Source organism: Cyprinus carpio, chromosome A18 (genome assembly GCF_018340385.1).
Source record: "Cyprinus carpio isolate SPL01 chromosome A18, ASM1834038v1, whole genome shotgun sequence".
NCBI classification, from domain to species: Eukaryota; Metazoa; Chordata; class Actinopteri; order Cypriniformes; family Cyprinidae; genus Cyprinus; species Cyprinus carpio.
The window spans coordinates 22,644,090-22,661,294 of record NC_056589.1 but is presented as its reverse complement, the minus strand read 5'-3'; positions in this window follow the sequence as shown (position 1 = coordinate 22,661,294).

Here is a 17,205-nt window from a genome sequence, read left to right as displayed (position 1 = left end):
AAAAAAAAAAAAAACAACACATTGAAAAAATGCTGAAAGAAAGGAAGAAGAAGGCAAGTTTAAAGCAATACATTTGCTCAAAATGTGCACATCTACACAAGCTTCAATCTTCATCCAGAACACACCAATGAATCCTCTGCAGTGAATGGGTGCCGTCAGAATGAGAGTTAGTTACACAAGCTTCAGTCTGGATCCAGAACACCTGAGAACAGATGATGCCCACCCCTCAGAGGACCTCAGATGATGCCAACCCTGACACAACATACAGAACTACCAAATTTTACAATAAGTTTGATTGCAACATATAATAATTGCTGTTAATAGTGTTCATCATCTGTTTGATTACACCTTTAATTGATTTTTCCGTACATTTCTGCCATATGTACATTAACTGACAGTCACCACTGATAAGCTACTACTAAATATATTATAGAAACTTAATTTTCTGTAAAGCTGCTTAGCAACGATTTCTTTTGTGAAAAGCGTTATACAAATAAACTTGAATTGAAAACTTGTTCTATCAAGTCTCTATCAAATCTCTATCAAGACTCTGGCCATTATAGGAATATTTTATTGCTCAAAGTTTGCTCTTGCTAAACTCAGGAGACTTAGTTGTGATTCTCATGTATTTCTCATTTTAGTATAAACAGTGTCTCAGACGTTTCTCCTAAAATTTCTTAGGAGTAATAAAAGTAGACACAACTGAGACATGAAAAATATCTGATAGAAAGGAGTCCAAAATGAGAATGGACTGTGAGAAACATTGAAGATCTCTTTATTTTCTTGCTGTAATCTCTTTCAAGACCTCATTATAAAAATGTTTTACAGGTTGCTCTTTCTTTTTCACCTTTAATGGTCAGGACAGTAGGAGTAGAGAAAGGAGATGACTGGACAGGTGAGAAAGGAACAGGAGCAGGAAAGTACATATAGCTGAGACTTGAACTCATGCTCTCTGAGGTGCAGTTGCACCTTCACATGGATGTGCTGCCCACAAGGCTATGGCTCTGACAGGTTACGCTACGCTCAGGATACTAAGGGCTGATTTTCTTATATGTCTCAATGAGATAATCATCTTTGACTTAAAATGTCTTCAATTTAATTTTAGGAGAAATGTTAAACTTTTAACAATATTGTAAATACTAAAACTATATATTTTAAATAGTATTAGACATTTCAGAATATCAGGAGTTACTAGTTTATTTCTCTTCAATGCCCAGGCAGCATTGTACAGTATATACAGCACATTTTCCAAGACTTATATAAGTGCAAGATGTTTAGTATACGATCAATACTTTCTTTTTAACAAATGTAACACTAGTGTATAGGCCTGGGTGCTCAAACAAAATCAATAGAACCCTTAGTTAAAGCTGTAATAATAGCTTTTCATTGCAAATTTGGGAAAATATCCAGTGTGTTATGGTTTGCGCTCTGGAGATCGGTTTCTATTCAACGTGTTTGTGCAGCATTGAGGAGTGTACAGACAGTCAGAGGCTTTTAAGTTAGAATCCACGGACCACTCAAATTGCCAAATTGCAAGAGATGAGGTCTCTTCTAAAACTTTAAAGGAGACAAATATGAGCGATCCAGTGTCTCTAGCTAAGGAGAAAAATCTGAGCACAGTGTGTGATGTTACTGAGATATTTTCTAAAGCTTTGAATGAGACAAATGTGAGAGATCCAGTGTCTTTAGCTAAGGAGAAAAATCCGAGCACAGTGTGTGATGATAATGTCTCTTCTAAAACTTTAAAGTTGACAAATGTGAGAGCGTTACAGTTTTTGTCTCAGGAGGCAAGTTTAAGAAGCAGGAGACTCAAGCAACAATCTCCATTCAATCTTAAAGTAAACTTATTTCTGTCTAGGAGAAATATTTGAGATGTTAAAGAGATCTCACTTTTGATTTTTCTTTCCTATGAGTAAGCTTTCTGGTATTGAGTAATAGAACTTTGAACGCTAAAAAAAGAGAGAAAAAACACATTCTGCTTACCTTTTTTTTTCTTCTAAAACATGCCTGCAGATGACTATAGCTGGGAGCTATTAACTAGAAAACACATTGGGATCACAGCATGAAGCCTTGTTGGCTGTCTGACAAAGACACTGATTGTGCCTGCTGTGTTGATTGTATCTTAAAATGCTGCAAAATGTTTGCATCATTCGAATCACAAGAATCTCAGCTTTCCAAAGATATGTGACATGTTTAGCTTTTTTTGTTGTTGTACTGTATGTCACGAAGTAAACCCTCAAAAACACACAGTGTACCGCGGACAGTACAGTGGAACGTTAAAAGGTTAAAGAGCCCCTATTATGCTATTTGAAAGGTTCACAGTTTGGTTTTGAGAGTCCCCAACAACAGGTTTGCATGCATGCAAGGTAAATAAAAACAACAACAACAACAAAAAAAACACTTTCATTTTCTTATAATATGCATTTAAATTGACCATATTTCTCAACGACTCTCAAACAATTTGTTCGAAGATTCATCTTTCCAAACCCATCCTTTGCGTGAGGCTGCTCTGCTCTGATTGGCCCAATGACCTAATTGGTTTTGATTGGTCTACTGCGTACAGCGGATGTCAGAACCATCACCATCACTGGATTACGGCTTAACAATAATTGGAGAAAGTAGTAGTACACAATGTATAGACAGAGAAGATGAGATCGATAATAATGATAGTGCCACAATCCTTTCTAAAAATAAAGAATCAGAGGGGAAAATGTTGTTTTACACTTATGTTAGCAAACCGGGCCCACAGCTTGGTAGTAAAGACCCAAACAATAATGGTATATGCATTAGCCTAACACAGACATTGAGCACTGATAAATCACTGCAGTTTCTAAAACAACATTTTGATCCATCCTTTATCATGACTCCAAGTAATAAGTACAACATTCTATATAAATCAACACATTTCTAGACAATAGTGGGCCCACAGCTGATTAGCAGAACTATAATGTGAGTTACCCGGAGAACTACAGCTGTACTGAGTGTATATACAACACAACACAAAAAACTACATATTTTGCATGCTTGACATAACATTAAAGCAACAATTATTAATCATTCTTACAGTTGTGATTCAGAGGAGCAAGCTGATCCAAACAAACTGGGCACTGACTCATCTTTTAAGGACTGGTTTACGGAAAATTCTGGTTTACGGTATTCCACATTGAACTCGCAGAGATTGGGGAAGCAGTTGTCAGGGAACACAAAAAAAGCCACCAGTTGAACATTCAGTGCAGCTGAAATAATATGATAATTTAATAGCGGGATTGAAGATGGTATGGAAATCATACCATAAGATAAACACTTGTCTATACTTGTTTAGCCATAGTAAGTATTGGAAGTCCTTCAAAAGCCATATATTGAACGCTTGATGCATAGAATGAATTCAAGGAGCAATCGAAATGATCCATCTTGCTTAAGAAAGATTCTATGACCTACTCAAACATGACCAAGGAACTTTCCAACAGCTGGCAGGAAATGCACTTACATACCACTTCATCACCCACAAGTGGATGCTCCACTACACTCTAAAAACATACATTCTCTACACACACAAAAATTTTTATATATAAAAACATAACACTCAAAAGAACCCTTTTATGCTGAAATGGTTCTCTGTGTTAAAGTTTAGGGTTCTTTATTCCCGCTCTATTGTTTTTCAAATCTGTGACTGTCAAAGTACCTCATACTGATATTCAGGAGTTCAGTAATCCAGACTGTCAAAAACAGGTAAATGATTTCATTCTTAAATTTAACTTTAAAATTGTAACTGGTTTCCAAACAAACATGTTCTTATCTTTTTTTTTTTTTTTTTTGGTCACATATAAGTGTGTGCCGCTCTGCTAAGCTGTGGAAACTTCTCTCCTCTTCTCCACTAAGTAAGTAAAAGAGACCATGAATTTATAATTCACATCCAGTCACAAAAAATATTAAAACTATCCCACTATCCCATGACTTTATATCACTTTTTTCTTTTAAGATTGTGAAGGGCTCACATATTTTTTATTCTTATGTTAATAATATTCTTGTGTTTTACTTCTTCATGTATTGATTCATGTTCACTGTCAACTGTCATTCATTAATGTACAGTATAAAGCTAATAACTGTTGTTAAGAGCACTGACAATTTTGCATGTCAATAAAAACATACTTAATTCACACAACATGCTGCTGTTGTGGTTATTGTTGTTGTTTTAATGTAAAACCCTAACCGAGGCTACACTCTAAGATGCCTCATTAATGATTTTATGGAGCTCAGCCATCCAACTACACAGACTATCAACACACTCTCAACAGGTAAATCATTTCTTTCTTAAAATGTCTATAAATTATAACTTTCAAATGCTAATTGGTTTCCTTTGTCTTTTCTCTGTTTAGTTTTAGAGAACATGTAAGTGTGATAGCTGTATTCAGTTAAGGATACTCTCATCTTCTTCACTACGTAAGTAACAAAGATATTGAATTTATGGTCCATTTTGTTAGATATTTTTTATTACGAGGGTTTATGCATAAACATACCCAGCTATCCCATGACTTTTTATTACTTTTTCCTTTTAACATTGTGAAGTGCTCACATACTACTTTTGGCCTTCATAAACAATTGTTTTCACATAAACAAATGAAAGGAGACACATTGTATATCTTAACTCAATTGTGCATTTCAGATGCTGTTACATCCTACAACCTCATCATCTGCAGGGAGGAACTGCCATTCACTCACAACAAAATACAGATAATGATGAACTTAAAGGCATCATAGAGGATTGTGAAGATATTTCACTGGAGCTTGGTCTTCAATACACTATTTTATGTTATATTTTGTTTTACTTCTTTAAGCATTTATTTATGTTCAGTGTCCATTGTCATTCATTAATGTATTCTGCTAATAACTGTTAGAATAACTGTCATTTTTGCTACAACTTCATGTCATAAAAAGTACCTAATTGACACGTTGTTGTTGATTTTATGTAAAAACCCTAATAGACACAACAAGATATTATAAGACCAGGAAGATAGAGGGGAAAAAACAATATTAATAAATAATATATACAAATAATACTAATATTAAAGATATTAACACACTAATATTAATGAAAAGCTATCATTAAAAAGGTTATTTATAACATCATTAAGGTCCTATATAGCATTTTCAAAGCATGGTTCTATGTGGAACCCTATAGAAAGGTTCTATTTAGCACTAAAAAGGGTTCTGCTATTGTTACAAGCCGAATAACCCTTTTCTGGTACAGTTTAGAACCATTTTTCTTAAGAGTGTAGATTCAAGCTCTCCACTAGTTGAGTTAGATGCTCACTTAGATGCTGTTAACATCAGTATAGATGAAAAGCGAATGGAAAGGCCACTTACCTCACAATGTGCATACTTACAACTGTTCATGAAGCAGCTCTCACACTTACTGTACATGGCAGAGCTCTTTGATTACTGACCTATTTGAGTTCAACCACATAGTGAGACAGAGACTGGTCTTTAGGCCACAGTAGGCAGGCAGAATGCAATATTCTCAACAGATTGCTGGAGAAAACAGCCAGAACACCACAGCTAACAGTAAACAAAAAACAAACAAACAAAAACAATATTACAGAGTAGTTAGAAGCCACAGTTTTCCATGGAGCAACACAATACTATTGAGAAACTTGTCCAAGAGAAGTGGCTGAGGAAATCTGTGCACTTATATGGAGAATTAGCCTGCTGCACTATGTACGGGAAGGAACTAGAGACGTTACAGTCCAGAAAATACAGACATTGGTCTTCTTGTGCTCCACAACAGTCAGTCAACAGCTCTAGAATTTCCCAGAGGAGCAACTAATAGGCAAACAGAGACCATTTTAGAGACACTGACATGAGGTGAATCTAAAAACCAGTTTCATTCACTTGCATTTTAAACAGACTACCTGCTGGGCTCACCCAGCCTCAGTTGTTTTACGCTCAAATGCAGAAATAAATGAGGAAATAAGATGAAAGATGAAAGAACTATTTTTCTTCTCTGACTCCAATGGAGGCACTGATGCAGTGGCTGGTTAAGGGCGGACAGTGTTCAGATAATGAAACCTGTGAGGCTTAAAAACACATCTTCTTGTAATATTTTAGGCCTGCTTTGCTTAAGCAACTGTGGCAGAATTAATGCATGATCTAAAGGCACTGAAACTTCTCATTAGCCTTTCAAAATTGTGCTTTGAAGCATTTTGCAAATGCGGAAACTGAGAAATTAGTGAGGGAAAAAAGACACAAATTCAACGGCCTTTAAGATCATTAAAGGATGTTTGTTGAATTTAATAACTCACACCCTACAGGAAGTGACAGTGACCTGAAAAGAAGGACAGTCCTGATGGAGGCAGGACATGAACCTGCTCCAGCACAGAATGTTGATATTGGAAAGTAATCTTGACAATGCACTGGGCTTGCTGACACTGGACCCAACAAATATGTTTCCATATAGACATGGCATTAGCAATATCTGCCAGGCTCTGTTTGCTGAGCTTGTTGAGGCTGATCCCAACTGGATTTTTAAGCAGATAGATAATATATTCCTTTGAAAATTGATGTGGGGAATGAATGTGGCTATACAGAGTTCTGGCAATGCTCCCAGTAAGTGATGGTGGAGAGAGATTGATAGGAGGGAAGTGGTGAATGTATTCATATGGTGTTCCTAATGGCCCTGTGATTAAACACACTCTCAGATGTTTCTGGCAAGCACTGGGAGAAAATGGAGAGCTCCCCTTTCCTGTCGCATTCACTGGGGCTCAAATAGACACAGGCGCATGGACACAAACTAAATTGTCACTCCAGTGTCTGTCAGTGCTCCATCAACTTTCCTCACTAGATGTGTTGGCAGTGTTGATGTTTTGCAGTGTTAAATCTAGTAAATACTTCATTGTGTCAAATCGTTATTATTTTACACAGAACGTGTTTTTGTTTTTAAAAATGTGAGATGAATGGAGTGGCATGAGGAAGAACGCAAGGTCTCGAGACGTGTTTTTCTATATTTTTTTTATTTTAAAGTTGAACTTTTAATTTGAGTGCTGCGTTTTTAGAACACCATGTCATGTGTGAGATGCAAACACAATGGTCAAAGACGCATCTACAGTAGTGCGTGTCTACATAGAAAAACAATGGAAAAGTCACACAGTGGAATGGAAAAACGTGAACGTGAGTAATGGACTGGGGAAAATTTGCAAGGTCTCGAGATGAGGTTTTAAAAGTATAAATTCTTTTGACTTGAGCATCATGTTTTTAGAACTGTGTCGTGTGAGACGCGCGCGAAATGGTCAAAGATGTCCATCTACTGTGTTTACATGCACTGGAAAAGCAGAAAAAAAACAATGTGTTAATGGCCCCTTAGATTTACGCTGACTAAAACGGCATCCAATTTTAGTCAATGAAAAAATAAATACTCATTATCTTACTATCTCCGCTAAGAAACAAAACAATGGAAAAGCAGCGCATCAAAACGCAAAAATGCATTCTTTTTGAACTACACCGGAGAGAAGTGGAACCCATGGTTTCTTGATGTGAAAAATCCAAAATTTGGGATTTTGCTATTGTCCTTTGACAAAATAAGATCCGGTTAAGATTAGCATGGCAGCCATAAATAACAAAGTATTGCAATCCATTTAATTGAATAACAGTTTTGGGGGACTACAAGCCATTTAGTTTGCCATGCTACTGCATGCCTTAAGCTGGTTCAACAGCTCCTCAATCCCCACAAACTCGGAGACAACAGAGGAGCCAGCAGCCAAAGAATGTGGCCGCCTGGCATGTTATCCTCTGGCAGTGTGAGCTCTAGGTGTCCTCTCTTCTCTCCATCTCATCTCATCTGTATTCCAAGCCTTCCAACCAGCCTCTCACTATATGTGTGAGTGTGTACATACAGTATATAGAAATTGTAATGAATAATGTGAATTTCTTTTTTTCATGTTCTTTTTCTTTCTAGAAAAGCCCATCACCTGTTTCCTCTCATATCAAAATCTGCCAACATATTTGCTTAGAACTGCCCCCCCCCCATTTCAGACAAGATTACTTTTTCACTAGAGAAATCAACATTATGGACTCGTAGTTTAGTCTTAAGCAATGGTTTGAAGTTAAAATGTACATATAATTAAATATTGATAGACATCACCTCAAAATAAGATTTGTTTTGTTGTACTAACAGGAAGATTTAAAAATACATTGTGCTAATGGCAGGCAGCAACAAAATCTTCACACTCCATTTTCACCAGAATAAATTACATAAATTTAGACTGATATTTTTGCTGTAGGCCTTTTCAGTATTTTGTCTGATTGTCTGACTGCAAAAACATAACTGTTATTATGCCAAAGAGAACAATTTCAGTTCATAGGTTGAAACTTTCAGCACTCTGGACAGTGTCAGCCTTTTTCAGAATTGACAGCAGCTTTTAGAGAGAAGTGAAATATATATATTTTTTGACTGGATATTTTTCTGTGAACTGCCACAGCATTTTCTTCTCCGCTAAATCCCCCATGCAGTTCTAGCTCCACTCAACGAGTGAAGCTTTTTCCCAGAGTGCATGAGTGCATCTCCAGAGTGCTGGAGAAAATTCTGTTTGCTTACCCTTTAATCAACAAAAGGGAACAGCTGAGCTCCTACAGAGTTGAGGTATTTACTCTAGGATATTTTAATGGCCCAAATTACATTGTGTTAGACCAGACAACATGGCACTGATTAAAAATACATATCATCATATTTTTCTATCATTATATTCTAATTTTCTCTCTAGCAGACAGGCTGACAAATAATTATTTACAGGGAGCGCTGCAGTTGGCATCTTTAAGTCTGACAAGCTTTAAATACCATAATCACAAGTCATTCAGTAGATTCTTTCTCTTGGCATAAATACATCAGAGTCCACTTTGACCCTTTGTTTTAGAGAAATGGATAAATATGAAAAGGATGCTTTGTTGCTTTCATGGGATTTCCATGGTTATTGTGCTACAACAGCGTGGTTTCATAGACACATGTGGATGTGACTGACTGGCCAGCAGATCTGGCCCATCATCTGACAATAGCGACTAAGGACTGATGAGCAGCTGAAGTCTTGTATCAAACAAGATTGGAGAAAAATGAACAATTAGTAACAATTAGTATCTTCAATTCTCAAATGATTAAACATTGTGATTAAAAGAACAGTTGATGTGACAGAGTGTTTAACATGCCTCTGTCCCAACTTTTCTGGCATGTGTTGCAGCCATCAAAATCAAAATTTGTTTATATTTCCAAAATACAATTAAGGTGGTCAGTGAAAACATTGAAAATCTTTTCTTTGTACTTTTATACATGCAATAAAGCCTCATTTGATTAAATATTTACTTGAAATATTTAAGAACATAACTTTAACTCATAAAAAGCCAAATGGAATTCTACTAACACCTATTTTTTATATATATTTATGTTGTCTAGGTAATGATGACCTTACAAAAATGCATTGGATAAGCATTTAGAGAGTTCTGTAAAGCAGTGGTTTATGTATAGTGATGGGGACTTGGTTTTACTTTGGATATTCTGATTTAGTCTAAAGTAATACACGACCTGAAGGATTTGAGAACCACTGCTACAAAGTAATATCATCAACCTGTTTGAAGTGCTTTATAATGTGTGGAGCCATGAGACATACAAATCTGCAAGAAGCCCTGAAAATTTAAACTTGTTCACTTGTTCTTTAGCAGACAATCCTTATGGAACAATTCAGGCAAATGCCTGGGGCACAATAGTAATGGGACAAAATTGCTCTCTCAGAAGCGCTGCAGCTAATAGACTGTCCCTCTATGGATTTAAACCTGCAACCTTTGCATCAGCAGCCCAGATCTGTAACCATTAGTCTACCAGAACCACAGATTTGTAACAGATTGTAATGTTTTTGATGCTTATGCACATCAAATATGTTTAATTGCATATATGTTGTTGTATATCTGTATACATTTGCATTTTAAGTTCAGACTGTGCACCAGTATATCAAATAATTATCGGTGGGTTACAATGGTGCCTGAGAAGGCTAATTTTCCTTTGAGGACTCATTAGTGTGTGGGGAATGTGGGTGGCATAAGGCAGCATGCGGTCTCTGAATGGCTTATTAACTGTACTCTGACTCTTCTGTAGAAAAGAGAGCCTATCCTCTAAATACACCATCATTCTGTTCCTCTACCCCACTAGATCAGCAATGGAGCATTCATTTGCTTTGTTGCCTACTCGAAAGCATTTCTGAAAACACCAGGGGTGCAAATAAAGGGTGTGCAACATACTGTATACGACTCCACATGAGACATGGTGCCAAAATCATAGATGTTTTTTTAAATAACCTAAAAATAACTCAATGCACAATTTTACATTTGTGTAGTTTGGCAGACATGTTTACTCAAAGCTACTTGCAGTGCAATAAGGGTTTATATTTTGCTAGTATGTTTACTGGGGCTCAAACCCAAGACCATGGCATTGCAAACACCATGTTGGAATGGTAAACTAAAAAAAAATTATCAATAATAACAGAAAATAATATTGTTGGTTCAGTTTTTCTATTATAAATTATATGCATCTATAGTAGAAGATAACCACAAAGAAATTTAGAGAATACAGTATGTTGATGGCAGCATTTTTTTTTTCAGAACAGCTCAACAGTCTTCTAACTTCTTGACAAAACGTACCAACACCTGACAAGTCAATGTGGACCGTCCATGTACATTGTACATCTTACTCTTTTGAAGTGTTTTTGCTTGTAAAAGGTGCTTGATCTGTGCATATTTCTCTCCTAATTCAGGTGAGATGACTTTTTCACTGGAGAAAGCAATATTTGTATTATGGACTCATACTTTAGCTGGAAGCAACAATTTGAAGTTAAAAACTCTTAATGATAAATTTGAAAACACACAGCCTTTTCGAGTTGTGTGGGTTATTGTGATGTTTTTATCAACTCTTTGGACTCATTCTGATGGAAACCCATTCACTCCAGAGGATCCATTGGTGAGCAAAATATTTTCAAAATCTTTTCTGATGAAGAAACAAACTCCTTTACATCTTGGATGGCCTGAGGGTGGGTACATTTTAAGCAAATTTTAATTTTTTGGTTGAACTATTTCTACTATTTCATTTTAAATGATGTAGCGTGAGAAAAATGCACTGAAGGTTAATAAGATATTTTTAGTTTTTGCTCCAGTAATATTGAAAGATTTACTGTTATTAAATGAAATTAATGTTTCAGCAGTTATTGTGTAGAGTTTATGTTGTGTAACATTCCCATTTTTTGTCATATTTTATAATGTATCATTCAGTATTGCAGTGCATGCTTAAAATTACACTTATGTTTCTCATTTTAATATAATCTTTGATATTTGATGCAATTTCCAGTGTTCAAAGGACTTAACAACTGTTGATTGCCTGTGGCTGATTGGTGGCAACATTGATGTGACATATACTTCTCAATAAAAGGGTAGTTGTGCCCCTGGGATACACAGTGGGTGTTTTGTGTCTATTTTGACTTTTATGTCAGACTATGGAGTCTATCCCACTCCAAGTAATTCAACGCTTTTGTGTGTGTTTCTATATGCGTAAATGTCACACTTTCTGCAGGCATTTCCTGTTATCTATTTAATGACAGCATGCAATGTAATTGCCCTCACTGGAGCAGAACTCAGAGGTTCATGGGGGTTCTCATCTCACTTGCTGAAGGGAACCATTGTGTTTATTTGTCTTTCATATCATTATCCCGGGGCTTAATTGATCGTCTTATTGAACATGGCTTAGGGTTCCTTTATTTATCCAGTGCACCACACTCTTAAAGATAAGGGCACCTTATCATTCTTACACATGGAGGTTCATGTTGAATCATTAGAAATGTTGTAACACTGTGCAACCAGGTTAATTGCACTATTAAAAGAACATACAGTATACTGTTCGAAGTGCAAGTTATCAAGTGATTTTTTCAGTTGTACACCTTAGACTGTTAGAGGAAATTAAAAGAAAATAACAAATGCTATCAGGGTGATGGGGATGTATCATGAAAGTCTTCCATTAGTCTCTTGGGATAAAGAATGAGTTCAGTACTCTTAAATACAAGTAATACATTCCAAATAACATATTATTATTGAAGCACAACCAAAAGGAGTTGTAGTCATGGTGACTGACCTTTGACCTTTGTGGTAGCCATATTTGACTCTAAAATCCGATTATTTTTAATTCTTAAAGGGTTAGTTCACCCAAATATTAAAATTATGTCATTAATGACTCACCCTCATGTCGTTCCAAACCCGTAAGACCTCCGTTCATCTTCGAAACACAGTTTAAGATATTTTAGATTTAGTCCGAGAGCTTTCTGTTGAAAATGTATGTACGGTATACTGTCCACGTCCAGAAAGGTAATAAAAACATCTTCAAAGTAGTCCATGTGACATCAGAGGGTCCGTTAGAATTTATTGAAGCATTGAAAATACATTTTGGTCCAAAAATATCAAAAACTACGACTTAATTCAGCATTGTCTTCTCTCCCGGGTCTGTTATGAGCGTGTTCACAGCAAATGCAGTTTAGTGATATCCGGTTCGCGAACGAATCACTCGATGTAACCGGATCTTCTTGAACCAGTTCACCAAATCACAAACTGAATCATTTGAAACGGTTCGCGTCTCCAATAAGCATTAATCCACAAAACCACTTAAATGTTAACTTTTTTTTAGAATGTGGCTGACACTCCTCTGAGTTCAAATAAACCAATATCCGGAGTAATTCATTTACTCAAACAGTACTCTGACTGAACTGCTGTGAAGAGAGACTGAAGATGATGAAAACACCGAGCCGAGCCAGATAACGAACGAAAGATCGTCTCGTTCTCGAGTCAAGAACCGGTTGCATTGGTTTTCGGATCACCAGTAGTGATGGGAAGTAACTGAGGTGGGTTACAGTTCAGAAAACCAGCAAGGAAATGATGCTCTTCATGTTATTTTAGTAGAATGTTTTCACTGAAAGCCTCCCTTTGAAACACAGACAGAAGGACAGTGTGGAATGTCGCCAGTGAAACATGGTGAAGTACAGTTACCATCACTACAGCAAATGTATACCTGCTTTCAGGTTTTGAATGCATCTTTATGAGACTTTATGGACTGCAATTTTGCTGTTTGCAGGTTTAAAATGTTGTCAGTCTTACATCTGAAAGGAAAGAAATGCAGAATGAGTGTCTTGTGACCCTTATCAGTTCTTTGACTCATACATCTGACAAACATGTCAAGGAATCGTATCAGACGCTTGAAATTTTCAGCCGACATATTCTTTATCGACTTCAGCCTTTGGCTTCTTTTTTTTCAGTAACATTTATAAATAGAGCTGTTGGTATTCTGCAGATTTGCAGAAGAGTGAATGGTGATAAGTCATGAGTGTGTTAGTTCTGATTAGAGCAGTGCACACACACACACACACATTCACACATGATTAGATCATCATTATTACGGCCTGCTCGACGCACCCACCCACAGTGCCCAGATAGCGCTGCCAGTGTCCTCTATGAGTCTGCCTGCCCACATGCTGTCTAGCCCCCTGAAATACGCCTTCTGTCTGACAGAGCCCAGTTCTCATCACACGAGCACTTGGTAAAATGATCACACTTTGCAGTTTGGTTTGTCTTAAATGCAGCTGTCTGTAGATGAAATAATCATGCCATCACAGACAACCGTGCTTCTACACTCTTTAAAATAAAGGATATTTATTTGCATTGATGTTTCCATAAAGAACCTTTAACATCAATGTAACCTTTCTTCTATGGCATCAATTTGGACTCTTTAGTTTTAAGAGCATTAGTTCTTTTAGTTCATCCAATTTGAGTTTAGTTATTACTTTGAGCTGCGGTGAGATTATAATTGATCTGTTTTGTATATACAAATTATTGTATTTTGTGGTGATATGTGGTGATACCTGTAATTAGAAATGTAAATTATTATCATACATGATTTTGGATGTGTTTTGTTTATATGCACATCCTTGTATATATTACACAACAGTTCCTAAAGCCTGAGAAATGTGGTGTATGAAAGTAAAAAATACCATCTGATATGTCATATGCATCTTTATTACATAAATACACATTGGTCCAGGTAATTAATAACATCGATATATGCAGACTCAATTAGTTAAAGTATTAGATTGCAATTTTTGGAATGTAGCATGCAACTTTTACAAATAAATATTTTACATGTTTTAATAAATACCCCACACCCCCTTATTAGTACAAACCACACCACCACACACCAGTGGGGACATCTTGCTCTTCTGTGGTGATCTTATTCAAATGATAGCATTTGCTAAATTATATTTGGATGTATATTTTCCACTGCAGTTGCAAATATACAGTGGCATCAAAAAAAGAAAAAAGAAAAAAAAGATCGGAAACACCCCTTGGTTTTGGACTATATCAGCATATATTGTTATTTTTTGTTGTGTAAATGTATTAAAGTAATATACAGTTATCATTGAAGACCAGCAATATTGATTTTCTTTTTGATCACATTATAATGGTAGTATATAGAGAGATGCCATATTACTGCATTAAACTTGGCCCAGTCCTTTTTTCTTTTCCTTGGATTATTAGGTCAGGACACTATTTATAGCTTTACTTATTTATTGATAATTAAAGTTAGCACACAACAGACCAGTTAGAACACAGCTTAACTGTGTTTTTGTTACCAAACCTTAACACTGATAAAATGAAAGGGGACATGTCCGACTCATATAATAAGTTTTTAATAATGGTTGCAAATTGTTGCATATTCATTAACACACTAATTGAAATTTATGTTTCAGTATGAATTGAAACAGTGCACGAAATGGTCACTCAAGTTTCTCTCATACCAATCATATGCAAATGTACTGTAATATTTGGCAGCACCATCAAATCCCAAAACCATTATGATTTATAGCCCAATCTCAGCTGTAGGTGGTGAATGAGATTGACATTTGGGTTAATTTATTCTTTTCTATGCTTTTGCCTATTCTTCTCACAGACCCTTGTTTTTGTTTAACCGTCTGCAAGATAAGTCAATAGTAATTGATCGCTGTTGCAGGATTACTCTGCTGCTACTTCACGATACATTCAGAGAAGTCATTTAGATCATTCCTGTTGCCCATTCATCATAATTTACCTGTTAACAAGCAATCTCATACACTCATAGAGATATCAGATACATTCAGCATATGTGATAACTCAATTCTATTAGAAAACAAACAAGGAAGATAAGGTACAATGGATTCATCTTCCACATTAATGTCAGCTACTAAAAATAACCTTGGTGGCAAAGAGGCTGATGAATTCAGTCTATTAAAAGACAAGGAAAGAAATTTCTTTCCTAAGCTCTTTGAAGCTTTCATTTTGTTCTTAATAAATATATTTACCATATCAGAATTGTAATAGTTAAAAAAAAAAAAAAAAAAAAAAAAAAAAAAATATATATATATATATATATATATATATATATATATATATATATATATATATATATATATATATATATATAGTTAGTTAGTTAGTTATTATTTTTGGTATATACTTATCTTATTATTAATTTTTTTGAGTCAAGATGTTTTTATTTTTTTTTATTTGAGTTACCTAAATATATTTGTTTATTTTATTTTTATTTTTATTTTAATAAAAAAAGCTGTAGCTACCATATCTACAAAAAATTCTTAAAATGCAAAAGCTGTTTCTAGGTGGGTGCTTACTGGTTCAGTCTGGTAAATCCATTATTATATTTGAATCCTTCTGATATGACTTGCATCTCTGAAGTCTATGGGATTTTTTTCTCATCTGATAAAAACTATGAGTCAAGGTTGCTTAGGAATATAATAGCACACCTCTCCTCAACAAACTATATGATTTGCGGTGTTATATCTGTAGTTTCAGGGTAAGTTATGCACCAAACTGTAATACTGGGGTAAATAGTCACAAGTACTAAAGAAGATACATATAACTTAAGGTGCAGATGCTATCATCAAATGGTCTTAGTTTGATGTCACACTTGAATGATGTCTCACTGTGTAGTGCGTCGCAGGGCAAGTGTACCTCTGTACCAGACAATAAATTCCACTTATCTTATCTTCCATAGCACAAAGGATTGATGTTTTATTAATTGAGAATCATTAGATTGCTGTTAATGGAAAGTGCTTTTCTATCTCAACTCCTAATGAATTGACTCCAAGATGCTGCGGTCGTGGAGCTTCTGTTAACGTGGTGTAATTCTAAACCTTAATGGACCATTATGCCACTATTGGGATCATTTGCTGTTTTTTATGCCATTGTCTTTTCTTACTCTACAGAAAATGAAAGGAGCTCTTTTGTCTATAACCTCTCTTACTGTCCGAAAAGGACAAAAGGTCCAAAAGCTGCAACTGTATGATCTGGTTTTTGTTTAGAATAATGCAGATCCCCGTAAAGATCAATAAGCATGCAAATGGAAAAACCAGAGCATCTTTTTACCATAAGATTTATGGCCTTTATAAGAACACTCTCTAAAGCAGTCTGTAAAATTGCTAGACAAATATTGTCTTAAAATTTGTACTCATCTGTGAGGAAATTGTCTTTAAAAACACATTTCTCCGAGGAACTTGCAACAAAAGTGCTAATTGGAATCCATTTCCTGCAAAAACTGTCAGCAGATGTTCCAATAATTCCATAATAAGTGATTGTGTTTTTTTGGAAACATTAACATTTTTCTTGAGTACAATAATATATTTGAGGCAGCTTTATTTTTATAGTGTATTGTTCGAGTGTTACAAACCAAATATTAAGATATTCTGATTCTGAAATTCATGTTCATTTTTCAATTCAGCCTTTCTAATTGGTAATGCAGGAAGAATAATTCAATTAGAAAATTAACTTTCACTAGCGGTTTAAGATCTTGGTGCCCACTGTACTTGTGTATTATTTATTTTCATCTTGTTTGTTCTGTCACAGAAGTTTATTTGGCTGACTGAACAGCGAACTGAGAAGAGACAACAGCAGAAGCCTTTCTCTGATCTCTCCAGGTGATTATCTGGAGATTAGATTATGATGAAATGTTGCACCTTCTAATTTAAATATTCATTTAATCTGTCATTTCCTGCAGTGTGCTATTTGAATCGCCCGAAATTCTTTCCCTCAGCTTTCTGATTGCCCATACTGAGTGCTTGACAAAGGGGAGATTAGGTTACGGAGATGGGAAAACAT